The sequence below is a fragment of the Panulirus ornatus genome, chromosome 6, assembly GCF_036320965.1.
Source record: "Panulirus ornatus isolate Po-2019 chromosome 6, ASM3632096v1, whole genome shotgun sequence".
Taxonomy (NCBI): domain Eukaryota; kingdom Metazoa; phylum Arthropoda; class Malacostraca; order Decapoda; family Palinuridae; genus Panulirus; species Panulirus ornatus.
The window spans coordinates 7248995-7254994 of record NC_092229.1 but is presented as its reverse complement, the minus strand read 5'-3'; the positions used below and the strand labels follow the sequence as shown (position 1 = coordinate 7254994).

Here is a 6000-nt window from a genome sequence, read left to right as displayed (position 1 = left end):
CCTATGTTGGATAGATCTAAGGCCTCTAACCTTTCCTTGGAGTCTTTGCGTAAAGCAGACATTTCAAGCCTTCATCTTTCTGCATGTTTGCATACAATGAAGAGAAGGAAATACGTCTGTATGTATGATAGACTTCTCATACAAACACTGCAGTGAATCCTCTCTTCCCTTCTCTATCCTCAGTGTGTCTGTAGGGCAGATGGTTCTTCTGTACTCCGTCCTTGATACGAGAAGAACTGAGGGTAAGTAGTCCCCCTGACCCCTAAGACAAAAGCATCTATATATCTCCTGATAGACGAGCTCTTAGGGCTTTTCTTCCCAATGGAAAAGAGGATTAAAGTACATTAGCCTCTATAGAGTACCTCCGGCGAATGGGATCAAACTCCATACATGTACCTCAAGTTCCTCTCTCTCTCTCTTTCTCTCTCTGTGATGGGCGTCGGTGATGATAATCACCCAAGACGGTGTTCGGTGGAGAACGGGATCGGGTCGGGTTCCTTAAGGAAGGAAGGTCTCCTGGTGTTAGCGTTATACACTGGCATGAGATGTCGACCGCCCGGGTGATAATCCCTGTCCCATTTTTAATTGCTCCTCCAATTATCTTGCCTCATGGATCAAGTCCAACGAGATTGGACTGCACTGTATATTCTCCGTTTTCTTTTTCTATCTTGAATATTACCGAAGACCAGCAAAAGGAGATAATCTTTCTAATTTTTCATTCGTATCTTCTTTATCATGTTTTTGGCCAAAGGGATGAAACACCCTCCTTCCTCTTAATGTAAACCCTAGGTATCCTACAGCTGTGTGTGTGTGTGTGTGTGTGTGTGTGTGTGTGTGACCTCTGACTACGTGAGTGACAGCAGGGTCAGCATCATACCTGACAAGTGAGGGCGCAAGGGGTGGGTGGGTGGGGTGCGTAGCAGCAGCGAGAATGATTGGCGTTCCCATCTGGCTCTATCCCAGGGAAAGGGGAAGTAATTAACAGATCGTTTAAGGGTAAGTCAAAAGGGGGGCTGGGAGTAGGTAGAGTCGCCAGGGTGAGGCTGGCGGGAGGGACACCCGATAATGTTCTCTGAAAGATCTGTGGCAAAGGTGGTGATGGAATGAGTCAAGTCACTCAACCCCCTAACACCACCACCACCACCCAGCTATGGTCTATCGGGGGACGAGGCTTTCCATAAGGCAATGGTATTGGTAAGGAATTGTGAGCATTAACCCTATACACACACACACACACACACACACACACACACACCTAACGGCCAGGCTCGAACCCGAAACCCCTGCGGTAGCGCTCCCACCTGTCACGCAGGTGTCCCACGTACGAGCCTGTTGGAGATTTGTATGGCCTATGGAAGTACGCGTTCATATGCACTATATTCGTGTGTGTATATATATATATATATATATATATATATATATATATATATATATATATATATATATATATATATATTGCTAGGTAGGTTCAGGCACGAAGGTGATGTCAAAACAAGGCCAAATTACTCATGTCATTCATTAGCAAGCATTACCCAGCAACTCGAGCGGCACCAAACTTATTCAATGTGCAGGAAATTTATCATGACACGAATAAACCAATACACAGTCGACAGTAATTGCCAAATGAAAACTTTTCCCATTTTTGTCGACGAAACCCAAAATTACGGCTGATTTTTTACCCCCCTCTTGACCTCTGACCTCTTTTTTTTTTTCTCTCGCTCTCCCTTGACCTGTGACCTTATTTATTTATTTCTTTTTGTAATTATGAGTTACGGCGTGTTCATTCCATGATCTCAGTTATAATTGAAGTGACTGACACACACACACAAAACTACCGGAAGTAATTGCAATGTTCACTCCATTATTTAATCTAGTAGAGCAAAGCCCCTAAGAACTTGAGGATCAAGGGGGGGTAAACCAATGTTATCTTCAGAGTTAACTGTAACATATAAACCAGTTCATGTTAACCTACTGTGATAACAATGTTTTTACTCCGCTATCGCACATAACAGGCAGATAACATAACAGCTATCGTGAACATTTAAGAGACTTGAAGCTCTCACCAGACCTCGAGAATAACAGACCCACGTAGATAACAGCTATCGTAAGCATACTAGAACTTCGGGTTATCCATCAGACCCAGGTAGATAACAGCTATCGTAAGCATACTAGAACTTCGGGTTATCCATCAGACCCAGGTAGATAACAGCTATCGTAAGCATACTAGAACTTCGGGTTACCCATCAGACCCAGGTAGATAACAGCTATCGTAAGCATACTAGAACTTCGGGTTACCCATCAGACCCAGGCAGATAACAGCTATCGTAAGCATACTAGAACTTCGGGTCACCCATCAGACCCAGGTAGATAACAGCTATCGTAAGCATACTAGAACTTTGGGTTACATATCAGACCTAGGCAGATAACAGCTAACGTAGATACACAAAAACTTCAACGTACCATCAAACTTAAGCAGCTACCGTAAGTATACAAGAACTCCAGGCTATCGTCGGACCTAGGCAAGATAACAGGAACACCATGAACACCTACGTAAGAACTGCAGGTATGACATGAAGAAGAAGAAAAAGAAGAACAGAAGAAGTAGGTGGGACTTACTTATTGATGCCATCGAAGTCTGCCCCAACCCCGACGTGATCCAGGCCAGCAACGTCGCGGATGTGGTTGATATGACCTGCAGGAGAGAGAGAGAACGAGGGGGTCAGCGCTTGGGGGGGTCATGATGACCTCTCCCACTCTCAGGAGGGCGAGAGGATGAGATACAAGTGAAATGTTCATAAGTTTATCAACAGGAAAGGAGATAAGATATTAATCTTTTGGGGGTAGAGTGAGAGGGGTGGCGGTGGTCGTCAGTGATTGAGAAACGGAAGCCAACTGCTGATGGCGTCCTAGCAAGGCAGTCTAATGAGCTAGATTTAGGGCTGTAGGCCCTAGGGCATCAGGGACTTAGGGTTTCTAGGTCACAAGAGCCCTAGTTGCCCCTAAGGGTCACCACCGTCAACATGGGAGGTGTGTGTGTGTGTGTGTGTGTGTGTGTGTGTGTGTGTGTGTGTGTGTGTGTGTGTTGTCCCCCTTCCATCGTTCCTTTATAAATGGTTGGACCTGAAAATCCTCCCTGCCTGTAAATGAACAATCTTTCTCTTGTAAATCAGGAAATACTACTACCACCAACAGTGTAAAAAATTAACTGTAAATGAATGATACCTATTTCGTCTTTAAGCCATGCAATATGAGTACAGATATATTGGTTCAATGTTCAAGACAAAAGGTAAAAATTTCAGGTCATAATTTTACTGAAATTAGAAAGCGATTTAATGCTGAAACTAAGTTTGCCAAAATTGCACGAAACTTATTATTAAAGCAGGTGTTGCATCTTTACAACATTGCTGTGAAACGTTATAATCAATAAATTCTAAGGACGATAACCAGCGAACAACTGCTCACCCACACAGAAGAAATATATACGCATAAATGTATGTGATGTGATCATTACATGAAAGTGCACTTGGGAACTTATCGTGTTTCATTTCCCCGTGGATGAAAAGGAATGAATATATATATATATATATATACCTAGATGCATGATAATTCGAGCAACGATCAAATGTTGGATTTTTCTTTTTTGAACATTTTCTCGTTGGAAAAAATGAATATACATAAAACAGACGCATGTCATGTTTGTCTGATCCTCCGAACATTTCATACTGCTTCGGGCAGTTCGTCTGGCAGCCGGGTACAGCTGCATCACCACTTGTATAAAAGGCAGGTGTATATCGTGTGAATCTACCTCTCTGTATTTGACACCGTTACCCAATACCACCTCGAGTCTCCAAGTCCCTCTACGGTGGTAACTATGAGGGCAAAAGGAGGAGGAGAGAATAAAGACGAGTTCGACGTGCGGTGCATCTGTCGGTGACTCAAAGTTATCAAGGTATAGACGCGTTCTCGTGGAAACCACGGAGAGCAAGGAGGCTGTCTGGAATGAGGATCAGAACCAACGTGATATGCCTTTCAATACCCTGATGGTACAGAAGGAGAGATCATCGCTTGAGGTTTTGAAGAATGAATAAGGAGGAGACTCCTCGCAGGTTATAAACATCTAGTGCCTGCTATGGGTGGGTTAAGAGTATTGAGACGCGAACTGGAGAGCACAAGAGTGAGTGCGGATGCTGCATTTGGTGGTGCGTCCGCTGCAAAGTATCATCCAGCAAGTATCGAACGAGACTGGCCTGTTCTGGAAGCATATGCTTGCAAGAACCTCTTATTTCCACGGAAGGAGAGGCATGCGTCATCCTTCAAAGCAGCCAGAGATTGCTCGATGCTTCGTCTTGGTGGCAGTGCTTGCAGGATACACACACACACACACACACACACACACACACACATATATATATATATATATATATATATATATATATATATATATATATATATATATATATAACAAACGAACAAAACACGAGTCACAAAAGGAAAATCATTATCCTGATATAAGAAAAAGGTGGAGTAAAATCTAATGTTAACAAGTGGAAGTTCATATAAGTAATCTTGTCACTTACAAGCAATATCTACAAACATTCTGGCACTTACAAACATTATCTTGGTACTTTAGAACCACAATTGTAGCACTTAACAACTACCAACCAGTTCTGTTACTTCTAAAGAGAGTCTTGGTACTTTTAATGTTATTATGTAGTACTTATAACATTCCAAGAATACTTATAATCCCAGAACTTTATGAAAAAGTGGTACTTACGGACGACATCGTGGACAGAGGCGGAATCATTGCAGGTAAGGAAGTAATTATAGAAGTTGATCATTACAATCCCACCATTTAAGTGCTGGAACAGAAGAGATGGTCCAGGTTAGTCGCAAAGATGACAAGGTTTTAAATACGTTTCTAAATAAGTGCAATTCATTGTGAGTCTCACACTACCATTAAGTAAATAAGTGAATATCTTTACGAGGAACTAACCTAATCATCAGGGTAGGTCTATGTGTTTTGCTATCAAGTTTAAGCAAGAACAGAGGAGTTTGCCATCAAGTTTGTGTGTTCAGTAAGAACAGAAGTAAAAGTGTTTCATGATTGAAATGAAATCTAAGATAACTCGTTAAATTCTTAGGTGTTTCTAGAGAATCGTAGAGGGGTGTCAGGCGCCTGCTAGATCCCATCGGCAACCACACTCTCTCTCTCTCTCTCTCTCTCTCTCTCTCTCTCTCTCTCTCTCTCTCTCTCTCTCTCTCTCTCTCTCTCTCTCGTTCGGGGCGCTAGCCAAAAGATACCCCACTGGTCTATCACGTCCGGAACTGGCGCTCTGTCATCTACGAGGCAAAGCTGGTACATTTGTAAGGGATTCTGTAAGTAATGACTTGATGGAATGTCCAGCTTCACTTGAAGACTCGCGCTCGTGGTCGAGGAGGACTTCTTAAAACTCATGTACACAGCTGGTGTTGAGAGTACGAGGGTTACACAAGGAACATACACACACAGCTGGTTAGTGTGGAGGGGGTCCAGGTGAAACTGATCTTCAAGGGATCATGTCAAAGGTCGGGACATTATATTCGCTCACTTGGCCGCCCACATATACCCCTAAGTCCTCACCAGCAACCCTCTCTCTCTCTCTCCCTCCCTCCGCCACTGTCTCAAGAGATGCGAAAACTACCTCCCCTTTGTGTGCCTTCATCAAGGCCAGTTTATCTCCGACGCAGAGTCGACACAACAAGACAAAAGCGAATCTCGAATGAGAAAGAAAGTTCACATTGCAGATCTTACACAAGAGATCGCACCGAGTGGGACTGAATTGATTAGTTCTCGTCTCTGTGTGATGCATCAACTGAGGCGTCTGTCGTAGCGATAGGCAGGAGTCTGCCCTAAGTCTTCATCACTGTATATAATAGCACGAAATAAATCTTCTTTTGGAATCATAATTGGAATCTGGAACGAAATGATGATCAGTTTCGCTTACGATAGAAAAGGAAATT

The 6000-nt window shown here is 43.1% G+C and overlaps 1 pseudogene; it reads right to left on the bottom strand.

The window, feature by feature from the left end:
* LOC139749032 (uncharacterized) overlaps positions 1 to 6000 on the bottom strand; it is a 542729-nt pseudogene that overhangs the window by 25820 nt on the left and 510909 nt on the right.